Here is a 17,987-nt window from a genome sequence, read left to right on the forward strand (position 1 = left end):
TGGGAGGCTGAGGTGGGAAGATCGTTTGAGCCCAGGAGGTCCAGCCTGCAGTGAGCTGTAGTTGTACCACTGCTCTCCAGCCTGGGTGGCAAAGTGAGACCTTGTCTCAAAAAACAATAACAAGGGGGCGGAGCAAGATGGCCGAATAGGAACAGCTCCAGTCTCCAACTCCCAGCACGAGCGACACAGAAGACCGGTGATTTCTGCATTTTCAACTGAGGTACTGGGTTCATCTGACTGGGGAGTGCTGGACTGATAAACTGCTGGTCAGCTGCTGCAGCATCGACCAGCCAGAGCTGAAGCAGGGAGAGCATCGCCTCACCTGGGAGGCATGAGAAGGAATCCTTTTCTAGCCAGGAGCAGGACACACAGCACCTGGAAAATCGGAGTAACTCCACCCCAATATTGCGCTTTAAGCAAACCAGGCACACCAGGAGATCATATCCCACACACCTGGCGGAGGGTCCCGCGCCCACGGAGCCTCCCTCATGCTAACACAGGCAAGTCTGTGATCTACAGCAAGGCAGCAGGCTGGGGAGGAAGCCACGCCCATTGCTTCAGAGGCTTAAGTAGGTAAACAAAGCTGCTGGGAAGCTCTCCACTGGGTGGAGCTCACAGCAGCGAGGCTTCTGCCTGTCTCTGGAGCTCACCTCTGGGGACAGGGCACAGCTACACAACAACAACAGCAACAACAAAAAAGCAGCAGAAACCTCTGCAGGCGCCGCTTGACTCTGTCCTGACAGCTTTGAAGAGAGCAGTGGATCTCCCAACACGGAGGTTGAGATCTGAGAAGGGACAGACTGCCTGCTCCAAGTGGGTCCCTGACCCTGAGTAGCTAACTAGGAGACATCCCCCACTGGGGGCAGTCCTGACACCCCACACCTCACAGGGTGGAGTACACCCCTGAGAGGAAGCTTCCAAAGCAAGAATCAGACAGGTACACTGCTTTGTTCCAGAAATATTCTATCTTCTGCAGCCTCTGCTGCTGATACAGACAAACAGGGTCTGGTGGACCTCAAGCAATCTCCAACAGACCTACAGCTGAGGGTCCTGACTGTTAAGAAGGAAAACTATCAAACAGGAAGGGATACCTAAAAACCCATCAGTACATCACCATCATCAAGACCAGAGGCAGATAAAACCACAAGATGGGGAAAAAGCAGGGCAGAAAAGCTGGAAATTCAAAAATAAGAGCACATCTCCCACGGCAAGGGAAAGCGGCTCATGCGCCAGCAGCAGGATCAAAGCTGGTTGAGGAGAATGACTGGCGAGATGAGAGAAAGGCTTCAGTCCATCAAATTTCTCAGAGCTAAAAGGAGGAATTACGTACCCAGCGCAAAAGAAACTAAAATCTTGAAAAAAAAAGTGGAAGAAATTGATGGCTAGAGTAATTAATGCAGAGAAAGGTCGTAAGCGAAATGAAGAGATGAAACCATGACACGAGAAATGCGGTGACAAATGCACAAGCCTGATAACCAACTTCGATCAACTGGAAGAAAGAGTATCAGCGATTGAGGATCAAATATATGAATGAAATGAAGCGAGAAGAAGAAAACAAAAGAAAAAAGAAAAAGAAATGAGACAAAGCCTGCAGAGAGTATGGGATTATGTAAAAAGACCAAATCTCACGTCTGATTGGGGTGCCTGAAAGTGAGGGGAAAATGGAACCAAGTTGGAAAACCTCTTCAGGATATCACATCAGGGAGAACTTCCTAACCCTAGTAGGGCAGGCCAACATTCAAATCCAGGAAATACAGGAACACCACAAAGATGCTCCTGAAGAGCAACTCAAGACACATGAATTGCCAGATTCACCAAAAGTTGAAATGAAGGGAGAAAAATCTTAGGGCAGCCAGAGAAGGTGGTTACCTAGGGAAGCCATCAGACTCTGTGAATCTCTCGGCAGAAACTCTAAAGCCAGAAGAGAGTGGGGGCCGATATTCAACATTCTTAAAGAAAGAATTTTCAACCCAGAATTTCATATCCAGCCAAACTAAGTTTCATAAATGAAGGAGAAATAAAATCCTTTACAGATAAGCAGATGCTTAGAATTTTGTCACCACCAGGCCGCCTGAGACCACAGAGGGAAGCACTCAACATGGAAAGGAACAACCCGGTACCAGCCATTGCAAAACATGCCAAAATCTGTAAGAACCGCCGAGGCTAGGAAGAAACTGCATCAACTAGCGAGCAAAATAACCAGTTAATATCATAATGGCAGGATCAGAAAAGTTCACATAACAATCTGTAAATGTAAAATGGACTAAATGCTCCAATGAAAAAGACACAGACTGGCAAACTGGATAAAGTCCAAGACCCATCAGTCTGTATTCAGGAGACCCATCTCACATGCAGAGACATGCATAGGCTCAAAATAAAGGGATGGAGGAAGATTTACCAAGCAAATGGAGAACAAAAAAAGCAGGGTTGCAATACTAGTCTCTGATAAAACAAAGACTTTAAACCATCAAAGATCCAAAAGAGACAAAGAAGGCCGTACATAATGGTAAAGAGATCATTCAACAGGAAGAGCTAACTATCCTAAATATATAATGCACCCAATACAGGAGCACCCAGATTCATAAAGCAAGTCTTAGAGACTTACAAAGAGACAGACTCATACAATAATAATGGGAGACTTCAACCTCCACTGTCAACATTAGACAGATCAACAAGACAGAAAGTTAACAAGGATATCCAGGAATTGAACTCAGCTCTGCAGCAAGCAGACCTAATGGGCAGCTATAGAACTCTCAGCCCCCAAATCAACAGAATATACATTCTTCTCCAGCACCACATCGTGCTTACTCCCAAATTGACCATATAATTGGAAGTAAAAGCACTCCTCAGCAAATGTACAAGAACAGAAATTATAACAAACTGTCTCTCAGACCACAGTGCAAATCAAACTAGAACTCAGGACTAAGAAACTCAATCAAAACACGCTCAACTACATGGAAAACTGAACAACCTGCTCTGAATGACTACTGGGTACATAACAGAAATGAAGGCAGAAATAAAGATGTTCTTTGAAAACCAATGAGAACAAAGATGCAACATACACCAGAATCTCTGGGACACATTTAAAGCAGTGTGTAGAGGAGATTTATAGCACTAGAAATGCCCACAAGAGAAAGCAGGAAAAGATCTAAAATTGACCTCTAACATTGCAATTAAAAAAGAACTAGAGAAGCAAAAAGAGCAAACACATTCCAAGCTAGTAGAGAAGGCAAGAAATAACTAAGATGAGCAAATTCAGAGGAGATAGAGACACAAAAAGGAAAACCCTCCACAAAATCAGTAGATCAGGAGTTGGTTTTTAGAAAGATCAACAAAATTGACAGACCACTATGAGACTAATAAGAAGAAAGAGAAGAATCAAAATCGGCCCTTAATTAAAAATGATAAAGGGGGATATCACCCACCATTACAGAAATACAAACTACCATCAGAGAATACTATAAGCACCTCTATGCAAATAAACTGGAAAACCTAGAAGAAATGGATAATTTCCTGGACACTTACACTCTTCCAAGACTAAACCAGGAAAAGTTGAATCCTGAATAGACCAATAGTAGGCTCTGAAATTGAGGCAATAATTAATAGCCTACCAACCAAAAAGTCCAGGACCAGATGGATTCACAGCTGAATTCTACAGAGGTATAAGGAGGAGTTGGTACCATTCCTTCTGAAACTATTCCAATCAATAGAAAAGAGGGAATCCTCCTAACTCATTTTATAGGGCCAACATCATCCTGATAAAGCCTAGCAGAGATACGAAAAACAAAAAGAAGTTGCAGACCGTATCCTGATGAACATCGTGCAAAAATCCTCAATAAAAATGCCTTGAAGCCAGTTCAACAACACATCAAAAGCTTATCCACCATGATCAAATTGGGCTTCATCCCATAGGATGCAAAACGTTCAACAATCCTTAAAATCAATAAACATAATCCAGCATATAAAACAGAACCAAGACAAAGAACCACATGATTATCTCAATAGATGCAGAAACGGCTTTTGACAAAATTCCAGCAACCCTTCATGCTAAAACTCTCAATAAAATTAGGTGATATTGATGGAGCGTGCCTCAAAATAATAAGAGCTAATTTATGACAAACCCACAGCCAATATCATACTGAATGGGCAAAAACTGGAAAAATTCCTTTGAAAACTGGCACAAGACAGGGATGCCTCTCTCACCACTCCTATTCAACGCTGGTGGTTTGGAAGTTCTGGCTAAGACGATTAGGCAAGGAGAAATCAAGAATTATTCAGTTAGGAAAGAGAAAGAAGTCAAATTGTCCCTGTTTGCAGATGACATGATTGTATGTGAAAACCCCATTTGTCTCAGCCCAAAAATCTCCTTAAGCTGATAGCAACTTCAGCAAAAGTCTCAGGATACAAAATTAATGTGCAAAAATCACAAGCATTCTTATACACCAATAACAGACAAACACAGAGCCAAATCATGAATGAACTGCATTTACAATTGCTTCAAAGAATAAAATACCTAGAATCCAACTTCCAAGGGATGTAAGGAGACCTCTTCAGGAGAACTACAAACCACTGCTCAGTGAATAAAGGACACAAACAAATGGAAGAACACACCATGCTCATGGATAGGAAGAATCAATATAAATGAAAATGGCCATACTGCCCAAGGTAATTTATAGATTCAATGCCATCCCCATCAAGCTTCTGTGGGGAACATTCCTGGGAATTGGAAAAACTGCTGCTTTAAAAGTTCATATGGAACCAAAAAGAGCCCGCATCTCAAGACAATCCTAAGTCAAAAGAACAAAGCTGGAGAGCATCAAGCTACCTGACTTCAGAAAACTATACTACAAGGCTACAGTAACCAAAACAGCCTGAGGTACTGGTACCAAAACAGAGATATAGACCAATGGAACAGAACAATTACAGAAATAATACCACATCTACAGCCATCTGATCTTTTGACAAACTACAGAAACAAGAAATGGGGAAAAGGATTCCCTATTTAATAAATGGTGCTGGGAAATTGGCTAGCCATAAGTGAAAAGCTGAAACTGGATCCTTTCCTTGTACTCCTTATCACGAAAATTAATTCAAGATGGATTAGAGACTTAAATGGTAGACCTAATACCATAAAAATCTAGAGAGGAAAACCTAGGTAATTACCATTCCAGGGCATAGGCATGGGCAAAGACTTCATGTCCTAAAACACCAACAGCGACGGCAAGAAAGCCATACTCATTAATAAAGAGCTTCTGCACAGCAAAAGAAACGCCTGCATCAGGTGAACAGGCAACCTGCACAGAATGGGGAGGAGAGAAAATTTTTTGCAATCTACTCATCTGATTAAAGGGCTAATATCCAGAACCTACAAGAACTCAGAAACAAATTTACAAGAAAAAAACAAAACATGCATTAAAGTGGGCAAAGGATATGAACAGACATTTCTAAAAAGAGACATTCCTTACAGCCCAACAGACATATGAAAAAATGCTCATCATCACTGGCCATCAGAGAAATGCAAATCAAAACCACAATGAGATACATCTCACACCAATTAGAATGGCGATCATTAAAAGTCAAGGAAACAACAGGTGCTGGAGGGATGTGGAGAAATAATAAAGGAACACTTTTACACTGGTGGGATTGCCAGCTGGTTCCAGCCATTATGGGAAAACAGTAGCAAGCGTCCTCAAGGATCTAGGGCTAGATGTACCATATTGTATCCCATTGCACAGGATATACCCAAAAGGATTATAAATTATGCTGCTATAAAGACACATGCACCGCGTATGTTTGTGCAGCACTATTCTAATGTAAAGACTTGGAATCAGCAAATGTCCATCCAGTGACAGATTGGATTAAGAAAATGTGGCACATACTACACCATGGTCACTATGCAGCCATAAAGGATGAGTTGCATCCTTTGTAGGGACATGGATGCAGCTGGAAATACATCATTCTTAGCAAACTATCACAAGAACAGAAAACCCAAACACGCATGTTCTCCTCCTTAGGTGGGAACTGAACAATGAATCACTTGGACTCCCAGGAAGGGGAACATTACACACGGGGCCTATCATGGGGAGGGAGGAGGGGTGCATTGGGAGTTATACCCACACAGTGTAATGACTTGAGTTGATGGGTGCAGCAGACCAACATGGCACAGTATACATATGTAACAAACCTGCGTTATGCACATGCCCTACAACTTAAAAGTATAATAACAATAAATTAAAAAAAAAAAAAAAACAATAACAACAACAAAAACTATCTTCACCCACCACATCCAGCACCCAACTAGGTTTGAATGCTCCTTAAATCTCTATGACTAATCTAATGCTGCTTCTCTACTTGTCATTCTCTGCTTATACTTCAAGGGTGAAATAATGAAGCTTCTTTCTGACTCAACCCATTTCTCTATCAAACTTCGTATCTCCCTCTTCTCAATGTCTGCTAATGTGTCCAGCAGTATAACAGTCATTTCACATATGCGATGTTATTTCTCCGGTACAACAACTCTGTGGTGGTTTTTTAACAGAGCAAACAGTATATGAAATGTTAAGGGTCTTACCCAAGTTCTTACTGACAGCAATTGGCAAATTTAGAAATGGAACCAATGACGATACGATTCTGAATTCAAGTCTTTGCATTACAGTGTTCTGGTACTTTTAAAAAGTCTCCAAAGAAAATTATTTTATTCTTCCTTTATATTATAATACTAAGTGTTCCCTTTTTAGTACAGTTACTGTAAACTCCTGAGACCTGAGACATTGCTATATTCATTTCTATCCCCCACAGGGCTTTACATAGCCCTGGGCATATAGCGAATGCTTAATATTTGTTCAATTGAAATTATCTAAAGCACGTTCCAACTTCTAGTTCCTAAAAAGCCTGAGGTTTTATAGACAGGAGGTTAATGACCCTTGTTTTGTTTCTGTTTGGATGAGAAAAAGTTACCACGCCGTTGAGCTGGTGCAGGCTGTGCCGGAGGGCGGGGCCGACCTTAGTTCAGTGCTGAACTCCAGTGCTGCTCCACTTCTTATGACAGCTGTTGGCATCTTCTTGCAGCTACTGTTGACAGTTATCATAAATAATCTGAGTCTTCACCTAGTTCAGTGTCTAATTCAAATCTTGCTAATGCCAACAAATAAATGACCTGTGCAGGAATCAGGCATAACCCTGCAGCTGGTATGCCTAGATCTGGTTGGCTTTGCTCTGACCATTTGCTTTGTTGCTGAGAACAATTTGGGAGTGTTACGGACAGTAGGCAAGGCGTGAATGATCAGCTGCACAAAAGACAGTGAAGTTCAAAGCCCAAACACAGATAACATTTCTTCAGATGTTCCATCATTTCAAGGTAAGCTGGAACCGGAGAATTTTGAAATATGATGTCAGGGACAAGCAAAAGGAAGTAGACTACGTGTACGGAGACTCAAAACTTGCATTCTAACGTAAAATTATTGAACTAGTTAATTAACTCAAGGCTAAGCAATTCTGGGCAGGGGCTTTCTCCCGTTTCCCTAAATGTCAAGGAGGAAAAAACATAATTGAATCTGTTGCTCTGTTTCTGCAAGTGTCGAAATGAAAGATTAAATCTCCTGTTTCTAGGCTCCCTCTAACTCTTACAGTTTGTAACTCCTATCTCGGGCCAGCTCATATCAAATGTTTCTAAATAATGAGGTAGACAACATGACCAAGGAGCAAAGCCCCTTTGAAGGTTTCCTACACCCATTTATTCCCTGTTCAATGTTATGTTCAAACAAGACTTAGCTGTATAACATAAAATGCTTCCATTTCTGCCCCTAAAGTTGGGCAATTGGAATTAAGAGTCTTCTTTATGATACTGAGTGCATATAATATATTGAACAGAGTTGACTTTTGTTTGCTTAACAAAAATAGTCATGTGTTTCCTCTCCCCCATAACAGTTACAAAAGTTCATCACGATCAATGATAATGCTAGCGATGTCTAAAATTTATTGAGTGCTTACTATGCGCTGGTGACTGTGCTAAGAAGCTAAGGGACTGCGTGAAGAGTTTACATATTCTGGGGATGAACGGCTGAGAAGCATCTCCGCAGTGTCAGTGTGGCCTCTTCCAGGAAGGCGTAGGTCCTTTCCATCACAGGGGAGGAGGTATTCTCTTACTGCTTTCCCCAGGACAGAGATTAAGGTGTTGGTTACATCCACTCGTAGCCTCCCCAGAGAGGAATCCCCTCAGACTCTGCCTAAGCAAAATCTGCTATAGGAACACTATTAGACCTCAAACAAGGAGACATATATTCAATAAGTGAACTCTCAGAATCCATAAACTAGACAAACTCCAAGCACAGAGACATGTTACAAGAAGGTGATGCAGTGAACGTTAGGATTTTTTGAGCAAGGACAATGGATTACATATTAAGTTTTCTATTCCTCAAAGAAGAAATTCAGTACTGGTGCTAGGTACATTTTATGCCCACCTGGAGATTTTTTTTCTAAGGATCCCAACAATATATTCTAGAATCTTATTAGTAAAAGAAACTACAATAAATATATACATATGAGGTTGTATTAATTAAACATTTATTCTGTTGAGTGCATTTACAGAAAGATAATTAGCAGCTGTACTCCTGAAAAACCGGAGGATAAGCATAAGTGGTCGCCATGTCATCTTTTTCTTTTTTTTTTTTTTTTTTTTTGAGATGGAATCTCACTCTTGTTGCCCAGGCTGGAGTGCAATGGCATGATCTCAGCTCACTGCAACCTCCACCTCCCAGGTTCAAGCAATTCTCCTGCCTCAGCCTCCCAAGTAGCTGGGATCACAGGCATGCACCACCTTGCCTGGCTAATTTTGTATTTTTAGTAGAGACGGGATTTCTCCATGTTGGTCAGGCTGCTCTTGAACTCCCAACCTCAGGTTATCCGCCCACCTCGGCCTCCCAGAGTGCTCGGATTACAGGCGTGAGACACCATGCCCAGCCCATGTTGTCCTTTTCTACAAGTACTTGGAAAATGACCTTCCTCCCAAACAGGGGATTTAAGACTGGCCATTTCCTTCCAGCCTGAGTAAGAACCCAGTGCTTATAGATGGATTACAATTACAGTGAATATTATCTACCGTTTATCTCTAAGGAGGAAAAACATGAAATGGTTCTCAAACAGCGCATTTTTTGCATTTTGAAATTTTCGTGCTGCAATTCCTTGGCTCAAAATATTTTAGCTGAGAAGAATATTTTCTCTGGTGTGGAAGCATCACCTATTGAACAATGTCAGAAGGAGAAAACACTGGCTTTGTTGGAACTGGTTGTTCTATAGTGGCAGGCATCAGGTTCAATTAATAGAGACCCAGCTTGAGAGCACATGCCCAATCTATATCATCATAACCTACCTGAAGCCTAAAGAAAACAGTGTCTAACCATTCCTAGAGGAGAAGGCTCTCCTTAGCTGACTTACCCTACAAGATCCTGCACCATATTAAGTGGAGCTTATTAAGTACACAGCAAATACCCCATCTGCAAGCCATCTGCTTTTCAAGTCCAAATGAACTGTTCGTAAGAAAACGGTGCCAAGTAGCTTTCTAATTTTCACTTCTAGGTTTCCCCAGAGCTATCCAATAGTAGGACTTTTCCTCCACCTGCTGACTCTTGTATCTAAATTGTTTTTAGAGATTTCTTACAAGCGATTTTAAAATATGCTTTTTAGTTTTTACATCGGAAACATTCCAGAAGTTTCCCGCCTCCTCCTTCCATCTCCTTCATAGGCATTAGGTTTTAAACGGATTAAATGTGGAGGTTTGATTTAATCAGATTGTTTCCTCTTGATATTTGGGAAAAAACCAAGCAGTTTCAATGGCAAATCAATGCATTACCACCTTAGAGCCACTTACAAAATCAAAACGTATTTGTGCATCTGAATTCTTCACTGGCAGAGAACAGCTTGTACCCTCTCTATTGATTACATCCCTGTTACTATTGATTAAAACAAAAAACCACAGAGTATCACAACTTTCAGAAGGTTAGGGAGTATGGTATGGTTGAGTCAGCATTCCAAATCAGATCAAACAAAGTATCCAACCTACTGAGGAGATGCAGAATTTGGATTAGTCGCTGATGTCAAATTCAGTTTAGAGACCATTTTTTCAGAGTTCTCTATGAACCAAACTTAATAGCAAATAGAAAGACAAATTCACCCACAATATGGTTCTGGAGGACAACGAACCCAGCAGCGATGGGGCTCGCTGGCTGCAGTTTAATGCTGTTAGCTGCTTCATAGTCAAATTGAATACTAGTGGGACAAACTGCTGACACACAACATATCCCCAGAAGCTGACTGCTGGAATGAAAAGAACTCTAGCTAGACCACTAGGAAAATCAGGAAACAAGTGACAGCTCAAGCTGAAACAAAGTTTCATGTGGCCAGACCACCTGTGGGACAAACTGATGTATTTATTATTGTCCAGAGAATCGCTGGATTTTACAGCTGCCAAGAACTTCAGCAATCATGACCTACTTCTCAGCATTTTTTACTGTTTTCTTTTCCTACATTTATCCATTAAAATATGTCTTCTGCTAGTTTCTCTCCTGGGTTCTTAATTCACCAAGCACTCTTCCTCGGTAACGTTATCACTTCTATATGGATGACTCTCAAATGTTTACGTCCAGCCCTGACCTTTCTCCTGAGCTGCAATCCCAAACATTTAACAGCCTGCTCGATATCTCCCTATTGATGCCTCAGTAGCACATTTAATTCAATGGGGTGAATGAAAAGCAGCTCACTCTCTTCCCCAGTAAGCCCTTGCTTTGCCCTCTCATTACATGAGTGACAGCCCCGTGCTGCAGCCTCCTGGCACAACCATCAGAGTGTCCAGCCATCCGTCTCTCTTGCTCACGCCGCCTCTGCAATACTGCCCCAAGGTCCCCTCCTGGCCACGTCCTCACAGTGCCCCTGTGGAGGCCTCAGACCCTCACCTGGGTCACTGCAACAGTCACGCTCTGACACCTTCTACTACCCAGCCCTCTGCACCCTCTGGACAGTTATTTTTCTAGAACACAGCTCAGTTCTGATTGTGTTACTTCTCTGGCTGCAAAACTCAACGTTTCCTCCTTGCTTTGTAGATTCAAATCCAGATTTCTCGAAATGACAGTTACTGGTGCCCATCACCTGACCTCAGTCTCCTTTCTTGCCTTATATCCCGCTCCATCCCTGATATCCCCAGTTTCTCTCCTCCCCTTGGGCCTCACACGGGGCTCCTTAGAGAGGCCAAAATACAGGAATCTGGACCAACAATGCACAGGAAAGGCAAGACAAATCCATTCCAAATATACAAATAAATTTTCCATCATTAACATAAAAATAATTGAAAAAAATTAAAATTTAACCAAGATTATATCTTCATTTATCAAATTGGCAAAAATCCAAAAATGTGGTAACATGCTCTGTTAGTGAAGCTGCAAGGAAAGAGGTATCCTCAAGCACCGCTGGGGGCAGCATACGTTGGTAAATTTTTCAAAGGTGATTTTCACACATCTGTCAACATTTTAAGTGCACTTGCCCATGGTGATTGCTTGAGAAGAATGGCCACAATACTTCAGCCTTCCCTGCCCCCATCCCTCTGTGAGGTGCATTAGTTCATTTTCTCACTGCTATAAAGAACTACCCCAGACTGGGTAATTTATAAAGAAAAGAGTCTTAATTGACTCACAGTTCCACATGGCTGGAGAGGCCTCAGGAAAGTCACAATCATGGTGAAAGGTGAAGGGAAAGCAAGGCATGTCTTACATGGTGGCAGGCAAGAGAGACAGGAGAGAGACAGCGAGCGGGGAACTGCCACACACTTTTAAACCATGAGATCTCATGAAAACTGACTATCACTATCATGGGAGGGGGATGTCCCATATGATCCAATTAGCCCCCACCAGGTCCTTTCTTCAACACGTGGGGATTACAATTCAACATGAGATTTGGGTGGGGACACAGAGCCAAACCATATCATAATGAAAGTGTCATTCATCTGGGGTAATACCTGAGGTTCAATGCCTCATGCCAAGGAAATCAAGGATGTGGACACACAAGGAGTGAGGTTGAGTGAAGGTTTAATAGGTGAAAGAAAGAGAAAAGTTCTCTCTCCTATAGAGAGAGAGGGGCTCCAGTGGGTCTTCCGGTCCATGGTGAAGTGCAGGGGTTTTTATAGATGAGCTTGAGGAGGCAGTGTCTGATTTACATAGGACACAAGAGATTAGTTGGGCCAGGTGTGCCATTTGCATAGCATGTGAAGAAGCTCGCCACCCCACCCTAATCTTTTATCATGGAGATGGGTTCTGTACCTGACCCCACCATGTTTCCCACTCCTTTACTGTACACATGATGACAAAGAAAATGTAAGATGGAGCCTCCATGTTGAACATACCTGACTTCCAGGTAACCCATGGCACAGCTGTCAGCATTCACGTGTGCAAGCTTCCAGCTTGCTTATCTATGTTTGCAACCCAATTTTTCAGGCTGCTCTTTGTTAGAAAAGAAATGATTTGAGGGCTGGCTTTTGTTAAAAGGGAAATTCTGCCAAGGACTCTCTTACCCTCACTATCTGCCTAAAGAATTTCTTTTTAGCTCCTGTATCAATAAGCAGACACCGCATGAATATAATGTGAGTCATATCATCTGACTGCCTTTAAGATGGAATCTATTTCCCCTCCTCTTGAATCTGGGCTGGTCTTGTGACCATCTCTGGCCAATGGAAGGCAGTGGTGTGCCAGTTTTGAGGGTGGATCTCAAGACGTCTTGGGTGCTTCTGCTCTCTCTGGACCCTGCCTTCTCTGTATGAACAAACCCAAACTCGCCTGCTAGACAAACCCAAAGGAGCCTGCTAGAGGATGATCAGTATGTAGTCCAGTTACCTCTGTCTTTCCACCAATAGAAACCCAACCATCCAACCACCAAACGTATGGGAGAGACCATCCTAGACTTGCCAACCCCAAGTCAATTTTTCAGTTGCCTGTAGGGACTGACCAAGCCCAGCCAATCTCAACGAAGCTTTGCCCATATCTGCAGAACCACCCAGCTGACCTGTAGATTTATTAATAATAAATGCTAAGTGCTTGTTTTAAGTCATCAAGTTATGAGGTGGCTGGTTATGCATAAATAGCAAACTGATATACCCACTGAGGGACAAATTCTGCTTCTAGAAATTTGTTGTACAGAAATACTTGCACAACTACAAAATTACCATAGCTAAGGTTATTCACTGAAGCTTGTTTGTAACTTCAAAACAAAAGTAGTTTGGAAGCATCAGTAGAGAATTGTTCATTAAATTATGGTATTCCCATACAATGGACTGCAATAAAACTGTGGAATCAGTTTCCACAAGGAAGGCTCTGGGTGCACTCACATAGAATATCTGCCAAGATATACTAGCATTTGCAAGCTGGTTTACACAGCAATGTTTATGACAAGCTACCATTTGTGTGAAAAATAATAAAGCAATAAGTATGTGTTTCATTGTGTATACAAATAAATTATTTGAAAAGATACCCAAGAAACATGAAATTTTTAGTTGCCCCTTGGAAAACAAATGGAGTGACTAGGAACAAGAGTTATAAAGATAATTTTTACTATTTTTTTCTGTCTTTTGAACATTGACCCAGTTTAACGTATTACCTGTTTAAAAAATAATTATTCTAAGTAGCCCAAAAGACTTTGTACTTGGCTATATCTGGTCACTTACCAACATAGTTATCTCTGCCTGGATAGGACTTACAATTTTGTTAAGAGATTGTTTAATTAATAATAAAAAAAAAAAATGTGGCCTGTGCTAAAACCACAGAAATTAGCAGTAACTTTTAACATCCTCTGGTGCCACACTTGTCTCAACATACATCCAAGTTATCTGGTCACAGGGCCTCTGCTGGGCCCTCTGCTGTAAGAGGGAGCTCTTTATAGCACCCAGGTAAAAGAACTGAAAGAAAAATGCATGTTTCTATAAAACAAGTAATTTTATTAAAGTTATTTCCTTACAGAAAGACCATTGTGGATGAAAACATTGTCACTGCACTACTTTTTAATTGTGAAGAAATCACCAATGATCAGAGAAGAGTTAAATAAATATTGTTACATCTGAAAAATGAAATAGTGTGTAATTTCTAACACCATGGAAAACTGTATACCATTATATAAAATACAAAAGATAAAGGTAAAAACTTGTCTATCTAGTAAGCTATCAACTACATGAGAAGAAAAAAATCCTTGAAGAAACAAAAAGACCTGAAAAGAAATATAGCAATATAGTGACAGTAATTGTTCATATTTGTTTCTCTTCCTACTTCGTATTAGTTCCTAAATTTTCTGTAACATTTACACAGTATTTTTAAATTAATATATAGTAAAAAAATATAAACAATAGAGTAAGTTTGCCAACAATCTATTATGTCTGATTACAAGATATAAAGAAGTAAATAAGAAATAACATTAATTGTAATGATCAAGATACGCTAAAAGCTTTAACAGACAAGCCCAACATCTAAAAGAGATTTTTTCTTGCCCACTTACAATTCAGCACAGGTAGGGAGGAGGTTCCCTGATCCATGCAGTGACTGAGGAACCAGGCTCCTTCAGCTCCCAGCTCTACCTTACTCAAGGTCCTGAGAGTGCTCTTCATCCACCTCCTAGAAGAGGAAACAGCAGGAGGAGCACATTTGGAAGTGTGTTATGGCCCAGGCCTGGATGCGGCCTGAACCTCCCGGGCCACACTCCATGGCTACAGTTCAGCATGTGGCCCCATCTAACTGCAAGGGACACTGACCAAGTCCTGTAGCTGTGTGCCTAGAGAAAGAAACAGCAGCCATGGCAGACTTTGAGCCAGTTTCTGACATAATCATTGAAAGTTTCATAGAAAAAGAGAACTTTGAGCCATTTCTTAAAAGTTGGGAATGATATAAATTGGGGGAAAAAATAGGAAAGAAGATTGGCTGGATAGCTTGGCATGACAAGGGCAGAGAAAGATAATTAGGTAAATCACTTTCAAGAGAACAAAGAAAAGAAAAAAGAGCTATTAGAAGACCAACCTTAATATTTTGTACTTTTCATCAAAGTTAGAAAAACGTGCTTTAGCATCTAGCAGGGCTGAGTTCCACTTTTAACTCTACCTCTCATCTCTGCATGATCTTGGACGAATTATGCGTCAAAACCTAGAATTCTTGAGTGTAAAATGAAGGTAATAATGCCCAGCTTAAATATTATGGTATAATGTTAATGAAATACATAGGATTAATTCAACAAATGAGAGACCTTGCCATTAGATATTTTCATAGTGCAGAGTCAATTCTGATTCACATTTTTTTCTAAAATGTAGGACATTTTAAGTATCTTAAATCTATTCCTCATTCATCATTCTCTACTTTAAACAATAAACAAACAAGGACAAAAAATAATTATTTTTCCACTTCAGTAAACAAAAAGGTAAATTATTGAGCACATAAAATGAACATATTGGACTTATTAATTTAAAGAATGGCTGAATCAGATAATAATTATGAATGTATTTATTCTACTTACATTACATGGTTTCATGCAATTGAATGACCACTTCTTTAATTAAGGGATTTCAGGATTTCTTAGTTTTGATCATTTATTAGCACAACACAAGACTAACGGGATAACAACAGAAATTCTCACCGGTTCTTGAGAGCTTTCACAATGTCGAACAACACGGGAAACATCAGAAAAAAAAGAGGAAAATCATTCTAAAATATTTTCTTACCATAACTTTTGCCATTTAAACTCACATCATCAGTTTTATTTCATGACTTCTTGTCATCAAATGTTCTTTACTTTCTCTGATGCCTCATTTTGACCATTCTCAAGAGACTTTGGGAATCAAAACTTTCTGGGTCCCAGTCAGATGGTGATAAACGCTTCTGCCCTTTCCCTGACTGATGCCTTCTTCTAGGGGCTGTATTAGTCCGTTTTGATGCTGCTGATAAAGACATACCCCAGACTGTGTAATTTATAAAGAGAAAGAGGTTTAATGGATTCAGTTTCCAAGTAGCTGGGGAGGCCGTATCATGCTGGCAGAAAGTAAAGGTACATCTTACTTGGTGGCAGGTAAGAGAGAACTTGTGCAGAGGAACTCCCCTTTATAAAACCATCAGATCTCATGAGACTTACTCACTATCACAAGAACAGCATGGGGAAGACCTGCCCCCATGATTCAGTTACCTCCCACCCGGTCCCTCCCACCACACCTGGGAATTGTGGGAGCTACAGTTCAAGATGAGATTTGGGTGGGGATAGCCAAACCATATCAGGGACTTCACCACCTGCTCCATGCCTAGTGCTGTGGTGGACCCTGGGGAGCAAAGATGAAAACCCTGATTCTCTGCCTGAGTGATCACACCCAGAGAAGGGAACTCAGGCAGCTATAAATCAGTGTGGGTGATACCTTGTATGCAGTCAAGGATCTGACTCAACCTCAGGGAATTAGGGAACTTTCTCTTTGATTTCTTGTAAGTACAGTATTTATGCCTTGCTGTTTATGCAACAGTAACAAAAACCTGAAACTAGGTAATTTATTTTTGAGATGGAGTCTTGCTCTGTCACCAGGCTGGAGTGCAGTGGCACGATCTCGGCTCACTGCAAGCTCCGCCTCCCGGGTTCAAGCAATTCTCCTGCCTCAGCCTCCTGAGTAGCTGGGACTACAGGTGTGCACCACCACGCCCGGCTAATTTTTGTATTTTTAGTAGAGACGGGGTTTCACCATGTTGGCCACGATAGTTTCGATCTCTTGACCTCGTGATCTGCCCACCTTGGCCTCCCAAAGTGCTGGGATTACAGGCGTGAGCCACCACACCCAGCTGAAACTGGGTAATTTGTCAAGAACAGAAACACATCTCTCACAGTTCTGGAAGCTACGAGTCCAAGAGCAAGGCCTTGGTAGGTACAGTGTCTGGTGAGGGCCCATCTCTCCCTCCAAGATGCTGTCTTGTTGCTGTGTCCTCCAGAGGGAAGGGATGCTACCTCCTTACCTGGAGGAAGGGGCTGCAGGGGAAAAGGCCCAATGCCACGTGAGCCTCTTTTATCAGAACCTTAATTCCATTCAGGAAGGAGAGGCCCTCATGAACTCATCGTCTTTTAAAGGCCCCACCTCTTAATACTATTGCATTGGCCATTATGTCTCAACACGCAAATTTTGGAGGGGACACATTCAAATCATAGCAATTTATAAACATAAACTACCCTCTTGTTTATGCCACAGAAGAGAGAAGAACCTAAAATAAGGGAAAACACAAGCAAAGGAGAACTGCTCTGTGCATTGCCTTGTTTGAGAGCTCCGTTTGCTGGAAAGGCCCTTGGAACTGACAGTGTTAGTAGCCCGAAGAGGCTACTTGAGGGGCTGGAAAGGGTTCCAGCCCCCAGGATATAAGCTAATATATAGCCACATCGCTCTCTAGGTACAAGAAAACAATCATGGTATCCAAGTTGCACAGAAACACAATCCTTCCCTTACAGAATTCTGTTGAGTGCATGCCTCCTAAGGATGGAAGCTTTCCTGCTGTGACAGCTATGCAAGGCATGGCCCCAGCAGCCATGCACAAGCTTGCCTATGGGAAAATCAAATGAAATGGAACCCGTGGCTGAGGCTTTCTTGGAAACAAAATGAGTGCCTGGGAACAAGAAGCTTTAGATATACAGTGATCTTTTTTTTTTTTTTTAATGTTTCACATTGTGATGTTCAAACTTTTGCACCTGTGGTGATGTGAAAAACCATGTTAAGCCTTCACTACAAGCCAAGACTTGAACATTGATTTTTAAGACTGAGCAAGTGAAATCTGGTTCTTAAATGTCTCAATTCTATTTCCACAGCTAGCAACACCCAGAAAACAGGAGGCCCTTTTGCAAATAACTCAGAAAGGTGTTTGAAACTGAGGTGATAGAGACCAGCAGGAAGAAAAGGGAAAGAGAGTTTACCTGGAAGGAAAGACTTAAAGAGGATGTGGAAATTATACCCTGAGATAAGG

At 41.5% G+C, this 17,987-nt stretch overlaps 1 long non-coding RNA gene across 1 annotated transcript in view; it reads right to left on the minus strand.

Moving 5' to 3' along the window:
- LOC110743900 overlaps positions 1–17,987 on the minus strand; it is a 75,994-nt gene that overhangs the window by 19,424 nt on the left and 38,583 nt on the right. The window contains exon 2 of the long non-coding RNA XR_002523682.2: positions 14,521–14,636. This is a non-coding gene — a long non-coding RNA (uncharacterized LOC110743900). The remainder of the gene's footprint in view (positions 1–14,520; positions 14,637–17,987) is intronic.

Source organism: Papio anubis, chromosome 8 (genome assembly GCF_008728515.1).
Source record: "Papio anubis isolate 15944 chromosome 8, Panubis1.0, whole genome shotgun sequence".
NCBI lineage: Eukaryota > Metazoa > Chordata > Mammalia > Primates > Cercopithecidae > Papio > Papio anubis.